We start from the raw sequence: 21741 nt of genomic DNA on the forward strand, positions 1-21741 counted from the left end.
TACACTGCCACCAAGTAACAAAGACATACACTGATACCCAGTAACACAGACACACACTTACAACAAGTAACAAAGACATACCCTGACACCAAGTAACAAAGACATACACTTACCCAAAGTAACAAAGACATACCCTGACACCAAGTAACAAAGACATACACTGACACCAAGACACAAAGACATACACTGACACACAGTAACAAAGAAATACACTGACACCTAGTAACAAAGACATACACTGACATCAAGTAACAGAGTCATACACTGACACCAAGTAACAAAGATATACACTTACACCAAGTAACAAAGACATGCACTGACACCAAGTAACAAAGACATACACTGATCCACAGTAACACAGACACACACTTACACCAAGTAACAAAGACATACACTGACAACAAGTAACAAAGACATACACTGATACCCAGTAACAAAGACATACACTTACACCAAGTAACAAAGACATGCACTGAGACCAAGTAACAAAGACATCCACTGATACCCAGTAACACAGACACACACTTACACCAAGTAACAAAGACATACACTGATACCCAGTAACACAGACACACTCTTACACCAAGTAACAAAGACATACACTTACACCAAGTAACAAAGACATACACTGACACCAAGTCACAAAGACATGCACTGACACCCAGTAACAAAGAAATACACTGACACCAAGTAACAAAGACATACACTGACATCAAGTAACAAAGTCATACACTGACACCAAGTAACAAAGATATACACTTACACCAAGTAACAAAGACATGCACTGACACCAAGTAACAAAGACATACACTGATCCACAGTAACACAGACACACACTTACACCAAGTAACAAAGACATACACTGATAACAAGTAACAAAGACATACACTGATACCCAGTAACAAAGACATACACTTACACCAAGTAACAAAGACATGCACTGACAACCAGTAACAAAGACATCCACTGATACCCAGTAACACAGACACACACTTACACCAAGTAACAAAGACATACACTGATACCCAGTAACACAGACACACTCTTACACCAAGTAACACAGACACACTCTTACACCAAGTAACAAAGACATACACTTACACCAAGTAACAAAGACATACACTGACACCAAGTCACAAAGACATACACTGACACCAAGTAACAAAGACATACACTTACACCAAGTAACAAAGACATACACTGATACCCAGTAACACAGACACACACTTACACCAAGTAACAAAGACATACACTGACACACAGTAACAAAGAAATACACTGACACCTAGTAACAAAGACATACACTGACATCAAGTAACAAAGTCATACACTGACACCAAGTAACAAAGATATACACTTACACCAAGTAACAAAGACATGCACTGACACAAAGTAACAAAGACATCCACTGATACCCAGTAACACAGACACACACTTACACCAAGTAACAAAGACATACACTGATACCCAGTAACACAGACACACTCTTACACCAAGTAACAAAGACATACACTTACACCAAGTAACAAAGACATACACTTACACCAAGTCACAAAGACATGCACTGACACCCAGTAACAAAGAAATACACTGACACCAAGTAACAAAGACATACACTGACACCAAGTAACAAAGACATACACTGATACCCAGCAACACAGACACACACTTACACCAAGTAACAAAGACATACACTGACACCAAGTAACAAAGTCATACACTGACACCAAGTAACAAAGACATACACTGACACCAAGTCGCAAAGACATACACTGACACCAAGGAACAAAGACATACACTGACACCACGACACAAAGACATACACTGACATCAAGTAACAAAGTCATACACTGACACCAAGTAACAAAGATATACACTTACACCAAGTAACAAAGACATGCACTGACACCAAGTAACAAAGACATACACTTACACCAAGTAACAAAGACATGCACTGACACCAAGTAACAAAGACATCCACTGATACCCAGTAACACAGACACACACTTACACCAAGTAACAAAGACATACACTGATACCCAGTAACACAGACACACTCTTACACCAAGTAACACAGACACACACTTACACCAAGTAACAAAGACATACACTGACTCCAAGTAACTAAGTCATACACTGACACCAAGTAACAAAGACATACACTGACACCAAGTCACAAAGACATACACTGACACCAAGGAACAAAGACATACAGTGATACCCAGTAACACAGAGACACACATACACCAAGTAACAAAGACATACACTGACACCAAGTAACAAAGACATACACTTACACCAAGTAGCAAAGACATACACTGACACCGAGTAACAAAGACATACACTGACACCAAGTAACAAAGACATACACTTACACCAAGTAACAAAGACATGCACTGACACCAAGTAACAAAGACATCCACTGATACCCAGTAACACAGACACACACTTACACCAAGTAACAAAGACATACACTGATACCCAGTAACACAGACACACTCTTACACCAAGTAACACAGACACACACTTACACCAAGTAACAAAGACATACACTGACTCCAAGTAACTAAGTCATACACTGACACCAAGTAACAAAGACATACACTGACACCAAGTCACAAAGACATACACTGACACCAAGGAACAAAGACATACAGTGATACCCAGTAACACAGAGACACACATACACCAAGTAACAAAGACATACACTGACACCAAGTAACAAAGACATACACTTACACCAAGTAGCAAAGACATACACTGACACCGAGTAACAAAGACATACACTGACACCAAGTAACAAAGACATACACTTACACCAAGTAAGAAAGACATACACTGATACCCAGTAACACAGACACACACTTACACCAAGAAACAAAGACATACACTGACACCAAGTAACAAAGTCATACACTGACACCAAGTAACAAAGACAAACACTGACACCCTGTCACAAAGACATAAACCGACAGCAAGGATCAAAGACAGTCAGTGATACCCAGTAACACAGACACACACATACACCAAGTAACAAAGACATACACTTACACCAAGTAACACAGACACACACTTACGCCAAGTAACAAAGACACACACTGACACCAAGTAACAAAGTCATACACAGCCACCCAGTAAAACAGACACACACTTACACCAAGTAACAAAGACATACACTGACACCCAGGAACACAGACACACACTTACACCAAGTAACAAAGTCATACACAGACACCCAGAAAAACAGATACACTCTTACACCAAGTAACAAAGACATACACTGACACCCAGTAACACAGACACACACTGACACCAACGAACAAAGACACGCACTGACACCCAGTAACAAGGACATACACTTACACCCAGTAACACAGACACACACTGACACCTCGTAACACAGACATACACTTACACCAAGTAACAAAGACATACACTGACACCCAGTAACGCAGACGCACACTTACACCAAGTAACAAAGACATAAACTGACTCCCAGTAACACAGACAAACACTTACACCAAGTAACAAAGACATACACTGACACCCAGTAACAAAGACACACACTGACACCAAGTAACAAAGACATACACAGACAACCAGTAACAAAGACATGCACTGACACCCAGTAACAAAGACATACACTGACAGCCAGAAACACAGACACACACTTACCCCAAGTAACAAAGACAAACAATGACACCCAGTAACAAAGACATACACTGACACCAAGTAACAAAGACATACACTGACACCCAGTAACACAGACACACACTTACACCAAGTAACAAAGACATACACTGACACCCAGTAAAAAAGAAGCACACTGACACCAGTAACACAGACACACACTTACACCAAGTAACAAAGCCATACACTGACACCCAGTAAATAAGACACACACTTACACCAAGAAACAAAGACATACACTTACACCCAGTAACATAGACACACACTGACACCAAGTAACAAAGACACGCACTTACACCCAGTAACACAGACATACACTGACACCAAGTAACAAAGACATACAATGACACCAAGTAACAAAGACACACACTGACACCCAGTAACACAGACACACACTGGCACCAAGTAACAAAGACACACACTGACACCCATTAACACAGACACACACTTACACCAAGTAACAAAGACACACACTGACACCCAGTAACAAAAACATACACTGACACCCAGTAACAAAGACATACACTGACACCAAGTAACAAAAACATACACTGACACCAAGTAAAAAAGACAAACACTGACACCATGTAACAAACACATACACTGACACCAAGTAACAAAGACATACACTGACACCCAGTAACAAAGACACACACTTACACCAAGTAGCACAGACATACACTGACACCCAACAACACAGACACACACTTACACAAAGTAACAAAGACACACACTGACATCCAGTAACAAAGACATACACTGACACCAAGTGACAAAGACATACACTGACACCCAGTAACACAGGCACACACTTACACCAAGTAACACAGAAACACAATGACACCCAGTAACACAGACACGCACTTACACCAAGTAACACAGACATACACTGACACCCAGTAACATAGACACAGACTGACACCCAGTAACAAAGTCATACACTGACACCCAGTAACACAGACACACACTTACACCAAGTAACAAAGTCATACACAGACACACAGTAAAACAGACACACACTTACACCAAGTAACAAAGACATACACTGACACCAAGTAACACAGACACACACTGACATCAAGGAACAAAGACACGCACTGACACCCAGTAACAAAGACATACACTTACACCCAGTAACACAGACACACACTGACTCCTAGTAACACAGACATACACTTACACAAAGTAACCAAGACATACACTGACACCCAGTAACACAGACGCACATTTACACCAAGTAACAAAGTCACACACTGACACCCAGTAACAAAGACACACAATTACACCCAGTAACGCAGACATACACTGACACCCAGAAACACAGACACACACTTTCACCAAGTAACAAAGACATGCACTGACACCCAGTAACATAGACACACACTGACACCAAGTAACAAAGGCACGCACTTACATCCAGTCACACAGACATGCACTGACACCAAGTAACAAAGACATACACTGACACCAAGTAACAAAGACACACACTGACACCCAGTAACACAGACACACACTGACACCAAGTAACAAAGACACACACTGACACCCAGTAACAAAGACACACACTGATACCCAGTAACAAAAACATACACTGACACCATGTAACAAAGACATACATTTACACCAAGTAACAAAGATATACACTGACACCAAGTAAAAAAGACACACACTGACACCAAGTAACAAAGACATACACTGACACCCAGTAACAAAGACACACACTTACACCAAGTAACACAGACATACACTGACACCCAGTAACAAAGACATACACTGACACCAAGTGACAAAGACATACACTGACACCCAGTAACACAGGCACACACTTACACCAAGTAACACAGAAACACAATGACACCCAGTAACACAGACACACACTTACACCAAGTAACACAGACATACACTGACACCCAGTAACACAGACACCTACTTACACCCAGTAACAAATACATGCACTGACACTCAGTAATAAAGACATACTCTGACATCCAGTAACACAGACACACACTTACAACAAGTAACAAAGACACACACTAACGCCCAGTAACAGAGACACTCACTTACACCAAGTACCAAAGACATAAACTGACACCCAGTAACACAGACACACACTGATTCCAAGTAACAAAGACACGCACTGACACACAGTACCAAAGACATACATTTACACCCAGTAAAACAGACACACACTGACAACCAGTCACAAAGACATACACTTACACCCAGCAACACAGACATACACTGACACCCAGTAACACAGACATACACTTACACCAAGTAACAAAGACGCACACTGACAACCAGTCACAAAGACATACACTTACACCCACTAACACAGACATCCACTGACACCCAGTAACACAGACATACACTTACACCAAGTAACAAAGACATACACTGACTCCCAGTAACACAGACACACACTTACACCAAGTAACAAAGACATACACTGACACCCAGTAACACAGACACACACTTGCACCAAGAAACTAAGTCACACACTCACCCAGTAACAAAGACAGACACTGACACCAAGTAACAAAGACACACACTGACAACCAGACACAAAGACATACACTTACACCCAGCAACACAGACATACACTGACACCCAGTAACACAGACACACACTTACACCAAGTAACAAAGACATACACTGACTCCCAGTAACACAGACACACACTTACACCAAGTATAAAGACATACACTGACACACAGTAACACAGACACACACTGATTCCATGTAACAAAGACATGCACTGACACCCAGTACCAAAGACATACATTTACACCCAGTAACACAGACATACACTGACACCCAGTAACACAGACATACACTTACACCAAGTAACAAAGACGCACACTGACAACCAGTCACAAAGACATACACTTACACCCAGCAACACAGACATACACTGACACCCAGTAACACAGACATACACTTACACCAAGTAACACAGACATACACTGACACCCAGTAACACAGACAAACACTTACACCAAGTAACAAAGACATACACTGACACCCAGTAACACAGACACACACTTGCACCAAGAAACTAAGTCACACACACCTAGTAACAAAGACAGACACTGACACCAAGTAACAAAGACACACACTGACAAGATGTAACAAAGTCATACACAGACACCAAGTAAAACAGACACACACTGACACCAAGTAACAAAGACATTCACTGACACCCAGTAACACAGACACACACTTACACCAAGTAACAAAGTCATACACAGACACCCAGTAAAACAGACACACACTTACACCAAGTAACAAAGACATACACTGACACCCAGTAACACAGACGCACACCTACACCAAGTAACAAAGACACACACTGACACCCAGTAACAAAGACATACAATTACACTCAGTAACACAGACATACACTGACAACCAGAAACACAGACACACACTGACACCAAGTAACAAACACATACACTGACACCCAGTAACACAGACGCACACCAACACCAAGTAACAAAGACACACACTGACACCCAGTAACAAAGACATACAATTACACCCAGTAACACAGACATACACTGACACCCAGAAACACAGACATACACTGACACCAAGTAACAAAGACATACACTGACTCCCAGTAACACAGACACACACTTAGACCAAGTAATAAAGACATACACTGACACCCAGTAACACAGACACACACTTGCACCAAGAAACTAAGTCACACACACACACCCAGTAACAAAGACAGACACTGACACCAAGTAACAAAGACACACACTGACACCAAGCAACAAAGACATACACTGACACACAGTAGCACAGACACACACTGACACCAAGTAACAAAGACATACACAGACAACCAGTAACAAAGACATGCACTAACACCCAGTAACACAGACACACACTTACACCAAGTAACAAAGACACACACTGACACCCAGTAACAAAGACATGCACTGACACCAAGTAACAAAGACAGACACTGGCACCCAGTACCACAGATACAGACTGACACCAAGGAACAAAGACATACACAGACACCAAGTAAAAAAGACACACACTGACACCCAGTAACAAAGACATACACTGACAGCCAGAAACACAGACACACACTTACACCAAGTAACAAAGACAAACAATGACACCCAGTAACAAAGACATACACTGACACCCAGCAACACAGACATACACTGACACCCAGTAACACAGACATACACTTACACCAAGTAACAAAGACATACACTGACTCCTAGTAACACAGACACACACTTACACCAAGTAACAAAGACATACACTGACTCCCAGTAACACAGACACACACTTAAACCAAGTACCAAAGACATACACTGACACCCAGTAACACAGATACACACTGATTCCAAGTAACAAAGACACGCACTGACAACCAGTAACACAGACACACACTTACACCAAGTAACAAAGACAAACAATGACACCCAGTAACACAGACATACACTGACACCCAGCAACACAGACATACACTGACACCCAGTATCACAGACATACACTTACACCAAGTAACAAAGACATACACTGACTCCCAGTAACACAGACACACACTTACACCAAGTAACAAAGACATACACTGACACCCAGTAAAAAAGACACACACTTACACCAAGAAACAAAGACATGCACTGACACCCAGTAACACAGACAAACACTTACACCAAGTAACAAAGACACACACTGACAACCAGTAACACAGACACACACTTACACCAAGTAACACAGCCATACACTGACACCCAGTAACACAGACACCTACTTACCCCCAGTAACAAAGACATACACTGACAGCCAGAAACACAGACACACACTTACACCAAGTAACAAAGACACACACTGACAACCAGTAACACAGACACAAACTTTCACCAAGTAACAAAGATAAACAATGACACCCAGCAACAAAGACATACACTGACACCAAGTAACAAAGACAAACACTGACACCCAGAAACACAGACACACACTTACACCAAGTAACAAAGGCACACACTGACAACCAGTAACACAGACACACACTTAAACCAAGTAACAAAGACATACACTGACACCCAGTAAAAAAGACACACACTTACGTCAAGAAACAAAGACATGCACTGAAACCCAGTAACACAGACACACACTGACACCCCGTAACACAGACACACAATGACACCCAGTAACACAGACAAACACTTACACCAAGTAGCACTGACAGACACTGACACCCAGTAACGCAAACACCTACTTACACAAAGTAACAAAGACATACACTGACACTCAGTAACAAAGACATACTCTGACACCCAGTAACACAGACACACACTTATACCAAGTAACAAAGACACACACAGACACCCAGTAACAGAGATACACCCTTACACCAAGTAACAAAGACACACACTGACACCCAGTAGCAAAAACATACACTGACACCATGTAACAAAGACATACACTGAGAACAAGTAAAAAAGACACACACTGACACCAAGAAACAAAGACATACACTGACACCCAGTAACAAAGACACACACTTACACCAAGTAACGCAGACATACACTGACACCCAGCAACACAGACACACACTTACACCAAGTAACAAAGACACACACTGACACCCAGTAACAAAAACATACACTGACACCATGTAACAAAGACATACACTGACACCAAGTAACAAAAACATACACTGACACCAAGTAAAAAAGACACACACTGACACCAATTAAAAAAGACATACACTGACACCAAGTAACAAAGACATACACTGACACCCAGTAACAAAGACACACACTTACACCAAGTAACACAGACACACACAATGACATCCAGTAACACAGACACACACTTACACCAAGTAACACAGACATACACTGACACCCAGTAACACAGACACCTACTTACACCCAGCAACAAAGACATACACTGACACTCAGTAATAAAGACATACTCTGACATCCAGTAACACAGACACACACTTACAACAAGTAACAAAGACACACACTGACACCCAGTAACAGAGACACACTCTTACACCAAGTAACAAAGACATCCACTGACACCCAGTAACACAGACACACACTGATTCCAAGTAACAAAGACACGACCTGACACCCAGTACCAAAGACATTCATTTACACCCAGTAACACAGACATACACTGACACCCAGTAACACAGACATACACTTACACCAAGGAACAAAGACATACACTGACAACCAGTAACACTGACACACACTTACACCAAGTAACAAAGACACACACTGACACCCAGTCACAAAGTCATACACTGACACCCAGCAACACATACATACACTGACACCCTGTAACACAGACATACACTTACACCAAGTAACAAAGACATGCACTGACTCCCAGTAACACAGACACACACTTACACCAAGTAACAAAGACATACACTGACACCCATTAACACAGACACACACTTGGACCAAGAAACTAAGTCACACACACACCCAGTAACAAAGACAGACACTGACACCAAGTAACAAAGACACACACTGACACCAAGTAACAAAGACATACACTGACACCCAGTAACACAGACACACACTGACACCAAGTAACAAAGACATACACAGACAACCAGTAACAAAGACATGCACTGACACCCAGTAACACAGACACACACTTACACCAAGTAACAAAGACACACACTGACACCCAGTAACAAAGACATACACTGACACCAAGTAACAAAGACAGACACTGACACCCAGTACCACAGATACAGACTGACACCAAGTAACAAAGACATGCAGTGACACCCAGTAACAAAGACATACACTGACAGCCAGAAACACAGACACACACTTACACCAAGTAACAAAGACACACACTGACAACCAGTAACACAGACACACACTTACACCAAGTAACACAGACATACACTGACACCCAGTAACACAGACACCTACTTACACCCAGTAACAAAGATATACACTGACACTCAGTAATAAAGACATACTCTGACATCCAGGAAAACAGACACACACTTACAACAAGTAACAAAGACACACACTGACACCCAGTAACAGAGACACTCACTTACACCAAGTACCAAAGACATACACTGACACCCAGTATCACAGACACACACTGATTCCAAGTAACAAAGACACGCACTGACACCCAGTACCAAAGACATACATTTACACCCAGTAAAACAGACATACACTGACACCCAGTAACACAGACATACACTGACACCAAGTAACAAAGACACACACTGACAACCAGTCACAAAGACATACACTTACACCCAGCAACACAGACATACACTGACACCCAGTAACACAGACATACACTTACACCAAGTAACAAAGACATACACTGACTCCCAGTAACACAGACACACACTAACACCAAGTAACAAAGACATACACAGACACCCAGTAAAACAGACACACACTTACACCAAGTAACAAAGTCATACACAGACACCCAGTAAAACAGACACACACTTACACCAAGTAACAAAGACATGCACTGACACCCAATAACACAGACACACACTGACACCAAGGAACAAAGACACGCACTGACACCCAGTAACAAAGAAATACAATTACACCCAGTAACACAGACACACACTGACACCTAGTAACACTGACATACACTTACACCAAGTAACAAAGTCATACACAGACACCCAGTAAAACAGACACACACTTACACCAAGTAACAAAGACATGCACTGACACCCAGTAACACAGACACACACTGACACCAAGGAACAAAGACACGCACTGACACCCAGTAACAAAGACATACAATTACACCCAGTAACACAGACACACACTGACACCTAGTAACACAGACGCACACCTACACCAAGTAACAAAGACATACACTGACACCCAGTAACACAGACGCACACCTACACCAAGTAACAAAGACACACACTGACACCAAGTAACAAAGACATACAATTACACCCAGTAACACAGACATACACTGACACCCAGAAACACAGACACACACTGACACCAAGTAACAAAGACATACACTGACTGCCAGTAACACAGACACACACTTACACCAAGTAACAAAGACATACAAAGACACCCAGTAACACAGGCACACACTTGCACCAAGAAACTAAGTCACACACACACCCAGTAACAAAGACAGGCACTGACACCAAGTAACAAAGACACACACTGACACAAAGCAACAAAGACATACACTGACACCCAGTAACACAGACACACACTGACACCAAGTAACAAAGACATACACAGACAACCAGTAACAAAGACATGCACTGACACCCAGTAACACAGACACACACTTACACCAAGTAACAAAGACACACACTGACACCCAGTAACAAAGACATGCACTGACACCAAGTAACAAAGACAGACACTGTCACCCAGTACCACAGATACATACTGACACCAAGTAACAAAGACAGACAGTGACACCCAGTAACAAAGACATACACTGACAGCCAGAAACACAGACACAGACTTACACCAAGTAACAAAGACAAACAATGACACCCAGCAACAAAGACATACACTGACACCAAGTAACAAAGACATACACTGACACCCAGTAACACAAACACACAATTACACCAAGTAACAAAGACACACACTGACACCCAGTAACAAAGACATACACTGACACCAAGTAACAAAGACAGACACTGACACCCTGTACCACAGATACAGACTGACACCAAGTAACAAAGACATGCAGTGACACCCAGTAACAAAGACATACACTGACAGCCAGAAACACAGACACACACTTACACCAAGTAACAAAGACACACACTGACAACCAGTAACACAGACACACACTTACACCAAGTAACACAGACATACACTGACACCCAGTAACACAGACACCTACTTACACCCAGTAACAAAGATATACACTGACACTCAGTAATAAAGACATACTCTGACATCCAGGAAAACAGACACACACTTACAACAAGTAACAAAGACACACACTGACACCCAGTAACAGAGACACTCACTTACACCAAGTACCAAAGACATACACTGACACCCAGTAACACAGACACACACTGATTCCAAGTAACAAAGACACGCACTGACACCCAGTACCAAAGACATACATTTACACCCAGTAAAACAGACATACACTGACACCCAGTAACACAGACATACACTGACACCAAGTAACAAAGACACACACTGACAACCAGTCACAAAGACATACACTTACACCCAGCAACACAGACATACACTGACACCCAGTAACACAGACATACACTTACACCAAGTAACAAAGACATACACTGACTCCCAGTAACACAGACACACACTTACACCAAGTAACAAAGACATACACTGACACCCAGAAAAACGGACACACACTTACACCAAGTAACAAAGTCATACACAGACACCCAGTAAAACAGACACACACTTACACCAAGTAACAAAGACATGCACTGACACCCAATAACACAGACACACACTGACACCAAGGAACAAAGACACGCACTGACACCCAGTAACAAAGAAATACAATTACACCCAGTAACACAGACACACACTGACACCTAGTAACACTGACATACACTTACACCAAGTAACAAAGTCATACACAGACACCCAGTAAAACAGACACACACTTACACCAAGTAACAAAGACATGCACTGACACCCAGTAACAAAGACATACAATTACACCCAGTAACACAGACACACACTGACACCTAGTAACACAGACATACACTTACACCAAGTAACAAAGACATACACTGACACCCAGTAACACAGACGCACACCTACACCAAGTAACAAAGACACACACTGACACCAAGTAACAAAGACATACAATTACACCCAGTAACACAGACATACACTGACACCCAGAAACACAGACACACACTGACACCAAGTAACAAAGACATACACTGACTGCCAGTAACACAGACACACACTTACACCAAGTAACAAAGACATACACTGACACCCAGTAACACAGGCACACACTTGCACCAAGAAACTAAGTCACACACACACCCAGTAACAAAGACAGGCACTGACACCAAGTAACAAAGACACACACTGACACCAAGCAACAAAGACATACACTGACACCCAGTAACACAGACACACACTGACACCAAGTAACAAAGACATACACAGACAACCAGTAACAAAGACATGCACTGACACCCAGTAACACAGACACACACTTACACCAAGTAACAAAGACACACACTGACACCCAGTAACAAAGACATGCACTGACACCAAGTAACAAAGACAGACACTGACACCCAGTACCACAGATACATACTGACACCAAGTAACAAAGACAGACAGTGACACCCAGTAACAAAGACATACACTGACAGCCAGAAACACAGACACAGACTTACACCAAGTAACAAAGACAAACAATGACACCCAGCAACAAAGACATACACTGACACCCAGTAACACAGACACACACTTACACCAAGTAACAAAGGCACACACTGACAACCAGTAACACAGACACACACTTACACCAAGTAACAAAGACATACACTGACACCCAGTAAAAAAGACACACACTTGCACCAAGAAACAAAGACATGCACTGAAACCCAGTAACACAGACACACACTGACACCCCGTAACACAGACACACAATGACACCCAGTAACACAGACAAAGACTTACACCAAGTAGCACTGACAGACACTGACACCCAGTAACGCAAACACCTACTTACACCAAGTAACAAAGACATACACTGACACTCAGAAACAAAGACACACACTTATACCAAGTAACGAAGACACACACAGACACCCAGTAACAGAGATACACCCTTACACCAAGTAACAAAGACACACACTGACACCCAGTAGCAAAAACATACACTGACACCATGTAACAAAGACATACACTGACACCAAGTAACAAAGACACACACTGACAACCAGTCACAAAGACATACACTTACACCCAGCAACACAGACATACACTGACACCCAGTAACACAGACACACACTTACACCAAGTAACAAAGACATACACTGACACCCAGTAAAACAGACACACACTTACACCAAGTAACAAAGTCATACACAGACACCCAGTAAAACAGACACACACTTACACCAAGTAACAAAGACATGCACTGACACCCAATAACACAGACACACACTGACACCAAGGAACAAAGACACGCACTGACACCCAGTAACAAAGAAATACAATTACACCCAGTAACACAGACACACACTGACACCTAGTAACACTGACATACACTTACACCAAGTAACAAAGTCATACACAGACACCCAGTAAAACAGACACACACTTACACCAAGTAACAAAGACATGCACTGACACCCAGTAACACAGACACACACTGACACCAAGGAACAAAGACACGCACTGACACCCAGTAACAAAGACATACAATTACACCCAGTAACACAGACACACACTGACACCTAGTAACACAGACATACACTTACACCAAGTAACAAAGACATACACTGACACCCAGTAACACAGACGCACACCTACACCAAGTAACAAAGACACACACTGACACCAAGTAGCAAAGACATACAATTACACCCAGTAACACAGACATACACTGACACCCAGAAACACAGACACACACTGACACCAAGTAACAAAGACATACACTGACTGCCAGTAACACAGACACACACTTACACCAAGTAACAAAGACATACACTGACACCCAGTAACACAGGCACACACTTGCACCAAGAAACTAAGTCACACACACACCCAGTAACAAAGACAGGCACTGACACCAAGTAACAAAGACACACACTGACACCAAGCAACAAAGACATACACTGACACCCAGTAACACAGACACACACTGACACCAAGTAACAAAGACATACACAGACAACCAGTAACAAAGACATGCACTGACACCCAGTAACACAGACACACACTTACACCAAGTAACAAAGACATGCACTGACACCCAGTAACACAGACACACACTGACACCAAGGAACAAAGACACGCACTGACACCCAGTAACAAAGACATACAATTACACCCAGTAACACAGACACACACTGACACCTAGTAACACAGACATACACTTACACCAAGTAACAAAGACATACACTGACACCCAGTAACACAGACGCACACCTACACCAAGTAACAAAGACACACACTGACACCAAGTAGCAAAGACATACAATTACACCCAGTAACACAGACATACACTGACACCCAGAAACACAGACACACACTGACACCAAGTAACAAAGACATACACTGACTGCCAGTAACACAGACACACACTTACACCAAGTAACAAAGACATACACTGACACCCAGTAACACAGGCACACACTTGCACCAAGAAACTAAGTCACACACACACCCAGTAACAAAGACAGGCACTGACACCAAGTAACAAAGACACACACTGACACCAAGCAACAAAGACATACACTGACACCCAGTAACACAGACACACACTGACACCAAGTAACAAAGACATACACAGACAACCAGTAACAAAGACATGCACTGACACCCAGTAACACAGACACACACTTACACCAAGTAACAAAGACACACACTGACACCCAGTAACAAAGACATGCACTGACACCAAGTAACAAAGACAGACACTGACACCCAGTACCACAGATACATACTGACACCAAGTAACAAAGACAGACAGTGACACCCAGTAACAAAGACATACACTGACAGCCAGAAACACAGACACAGACTTACACCAAGTAACAAAGACAAACAATGACACCCAGCAACAAAGACATACACTGACACCAAGTAACAAAGACATACACTGACACCCAGTAACACAGACACACACTTACACCAAGTAACAAAGGCACACACTGACAACCAGTAACACAGACACACACTTACACCAAGTAACAAAGACATACACTGACACCCAGTAAAAAAGACACACACTTGCACCAAGAAACAAAGACATGCACTGAAACCCAGTAACACAGACACACACTGACACCCCGTAACACAGACACACAATGACACCCAGTAACACAGACAAAGACTTACACCAAGTAGCACTGACAGACACTGACACCCAGTAACGCAAACACCTACTTACACCAAGTAACAAAGACATACACTGACACTCAGAAACAAAGACACACACTTATACCAAGTAACAAAGACACACACAGACACCCAGTAACAGAGATACACCCTTACACCAAGTAACAAAGACACACACTGACACCCAGTAGCAAAAACATACACTGACACCATGTAACAAAGACATACACTGACACCAAGTAAAAAAGACACAAACTGACACCAAGTAAAAAAGACACACACTGACACCAAGTAAAAAAGACATACACTGACACCAAGTAACAAAGACATACACTGACACCCAGTAACAAAGACACACACTTACACCAAGTAACGCAGACATACACTGACACCCAGTAACACAGACACACACTTACACCAAGTAACAAAGACAAACACAGACACCCAGTAACAGAGACACACATTTACACCAAGTAACAAAGACACACACTGACACCCAGTAACAAAAACATACACTGACACCATGTAACAAAGACATACACTGACACCAAGTAACAAAAACATACACAGACACCAAGTAAAAAAGACACACACTGACACCAATTAAAAAAGACATACATTGACACCAAGTAACAAAGACATACACTGACACCCAGTAACAAAGACACACACTTACACCAAGTAACACAGACACACACAATGACATCCAGTAACAAAGACATACACTGACAGCAAGTGACAAAGACATACACTTACACCCAGTAACACAGGCACACAATTACACCAAGTAACACAGAAACACAATGACACCCAGTAACACAGACACACACTTACACCAAGTAACACAGACATACACTGACACCCAGTAACACAGACACCTACTTACACCCAGCAACAAAGACATACACTGACACTCAGTAATAAAGACATACTCTGACATCCAGTAACACAGACACACACTTACAACAAGTAACAAAGACACACACTGACACCCAGTAACAGAGACACACACTTACAACAAGTAACAAAGACATCCACTGACACCCAGTAACACAGACATACACTGACACCCAGTAACACAGACATACACTTACACCAAGTAACAAAGACACACGCTGACACCCAGTCACAAAGACATACACTGACACCCAGCAACACAGACATACACTGACACCCAGTAACACAGACATACACTTACACCAAGTAACAAAGACATGCACTGACTCCCAGTAACACAGACACACACTTACACCAAATAACAATGACATACACTGACACCCAGTAACACAGACACACACTTGGACCAAGAAACTAAGTCACACACACACCCAGTAACAAAGACAGACACTGACACCAAGTAACAAAGACACACACTGACACCAAGTAACAAAGACATACACTGACACCCAGTAACACAGACACACACTGACACCAAGTAACAAAGACATACACAGACAACCAGTAACAAAGACATGCACTGACACCCAGTAACACAGACACACACTTACACCAAGTAACAAAGACACACACTGACACCCAGTAACAAAGACATACACTGACACCAAGTAACAAAAACAGACACTGACACCCACTACCACGGATACAGACTGACACCAAGTAACAAAGACATACAGTGACACCAAGTAACAAAGACATACACTGACAGCCAGAAACACAGACACACACTTACACCAAGTAACAAAGACACACACTGACAACCAGTAACACAGACGCACACTTACACCAAGTAACACAGACATACACTGACACCCAGTAACACAGACACCTACTTACTCCCAGTAACAAAGACATACACTGACACTCAGTAATAAAGACATACTCTGACATCCAGTAACACAGACACACACTTACAACAAGTAACAAAGACACACACTGACACCCAGTAACAGAGACACTCACTTACACCAAGTACCAAAGACATACACTGACACCCAGTAACACAGACACACACGGATTCCAAGTAACAAAGACACGCACTGACACCCAGTACCAAAGACATACATTTACACCCAGTAAAACAGACATACACTGACACCCAGTAACACAGACATACACTTACACCAAGTAACAAAGACACACACTGACAACCAGTCACAAAGACATACACTTACACCCAGCAACACAGACATACACTGACACCCAGTAACACAGACATACACTTACACCAAGTAACAAAGACATACACTGACACCCAGTAACACAGACACACACTGACACCAAGGAACAAAGACACGCACTGACACCCAGTAACAAAGACATACAATTACACCCAGTAACACAGACACACACTGACACCTAGCAACACAGACATACACTTACACCAAGTAACAAAGACATACACTGACACCCAGTAACACAGACGCACACCTACACCAAGTAACAAAGACACACACTGAAACCCAGTAACAAAGACATACAATTACACCCAGTAACACAGACATACACTGACACCCAGAAACACAGACACACACTGACACCAAGTAACAAAGACATACACTGACTGCCAGTAACACAGACACACACTTACACCAAGTAACAAAGACATACACTGACACCCAGTAACACAGACACACACTTGCACCAAGAAACTAAGTCACACACACACCCAGTAACAAAGACAGGCACTGACACCAAGTAACAAAGACACACACTGACACCAAGCAACAAAGACATAAACTGACACCCAGTAACACAGACACACACTGACACCAAGTAACAAAGACATACACAGACAACCAGTAACAAAGACATGCACTGACACCCAGTAACACAGACACACACTTACACCAAGTAACAAAGACAGACACTGACACCCAGTACCACAGATACAGATGACACCAAGTAACAAAGACATACATTGACACCCAGTAACAAAGACATACACTGACAGCCAGAAACACAGACACACACTTACACCAAGTAACAAAGACAAACAATGACACCCAGCAACAAAGACATACACTGACACCAAGTAACAAAGACATACGCTGACAGCCAGAAACACAGACACACACTTACACCAAGTAACAAAGACACACACTGACAACCAGTAACACAGACACACACTTACACCAAGTAACACAGACATACACTGACACCCAGTAACACAGACACCTACTTACACCCAGTAACAAAGACATACACTGACACTCAGTAATAAAGACATACTCCGACATCCAGTAACACAGACACACACTTACAACAAGTAACAAAGACACACACTGACACCCAGTAACAGAGACACTCACTTACACCAAGTACCAAAGACATACACTGACACCCAGTAACACAGACACACACTGATTCCAAGTAACAAAGACACGCACTGACACCCAGTACCAAAGACATACATTTACACCCAGTAAAACAGACATACACTGACACCCAGTAACACAGACATACACTTACACCAAGTAACAAATACACACACTGACAACCAGTCACAAAGACATACACTTACACCCAGCAACACAGACATACACTGACACCCAGTAACACAGACATACACTTACACCAAGTAACAAAGACATACACTGACACCCAGTAACACAGACATACACTGACACCCAGAAACACAGACACACACTGACACCAAGTAACAAAGACATACACTGACTGCCAGTAACACAGACACACACTTACACCAAGTAACAAAGACATACACTGACACCCAGTAACACAGACACACACTTGCACCAAGAAACTAAGTCACACACACACCCAGTAACAAAGACAGGCACTGACACCAAGTAACAAAGACACACACTGACACCAAGCAACAAAGACATACACTGACACCCAGTAACATAGACACACACTGACACCAAGTAACAAAGACTTACACAGACAACCAGTAACAAAGACATGCACTGACTCCCAGTAACACAGACACACACTTACACCAAGTAACAAAGACACACACTGACACCCAGTAACAAAGACATGTACTGACACCAAGTAACAAAGACAGACACTGACACCCAGTACCACAGATACAGATGACACCAAGTAACAAAGACATACATTGACACCCAGTAACAAAGACATACACTGACAGCCAGAAACACAGACACACACTTACACCAAGTAACAAAGACAAACAATGACACCCAGCAACAAAGACATACACTGACACCAAGTAACAAAGACATACACTGACACCCAGTAACACAGACACACACTTACACCACGTAACAAAGGCACACACTGACAACCAGTAACAGAGACACACACTTACACCAAGTAACAAAGACATACACTGACACCCAATAAAAAAGACACACACTTACACCAAGAAACAAAGTCATGCACTGACATCCAGTAACACAGACACACACTGACACCCCATAACACAGAAACACAATGACACCCAGTAACACAGACATACACTTACACCAAGTAACAAAGACATACACTGACACCCAGTAACACAGACACACACTTACACCAAGTAACAAAGACATACACTGACACCCAGTAAAAAAGACACACACTTACACCAAGAAACAAAGACATGCACTGACACCCAGTAACACAGACAAACACTTACACCAAGTAACAAAGACACACACTGACAACCAGTAACACAGACACACACTTACACCAAGTAACACAGCCATACACTGACACCCAGTAACACAGACACCTACTTACCCCCAGTAACAAAGACATACACTGACAGCCAGAAACACAGACACACACTTACACCAAGTAACAAAGACACACACTGACAACCAGTAACACAGACACAAACTTTCACCAAGTAACAAAGACAAACAATGACACCCAGCAACAAAGACATACACTGACACCAAGTAACAAAGACATACACTGACACCCAGTAACACAGACACACACTTACACCAAGTAACAAAGGCACACACTGACAACCAGTAACACAGACACACACTTAAACCAAGTAACAAAGACATACACTGACACCCAGTAAAAAAGACAC

Source organism: Heterodontus francisci, chromosome 25, assembly GCF_036365525.1.
Source record: "Heterodontus francisci isolate sHetFra1 chromosome 25, sHetFra1.hap1, whole genome shotgun sequence".
In the NCBI taxonomy this organism is placed as follows: Eukaryota; Metazoa; Chordata; class Chondrichthyes; order Heterodontiformes; family Heterodontidae; genus Heterodontus; species Heterodontus francisci.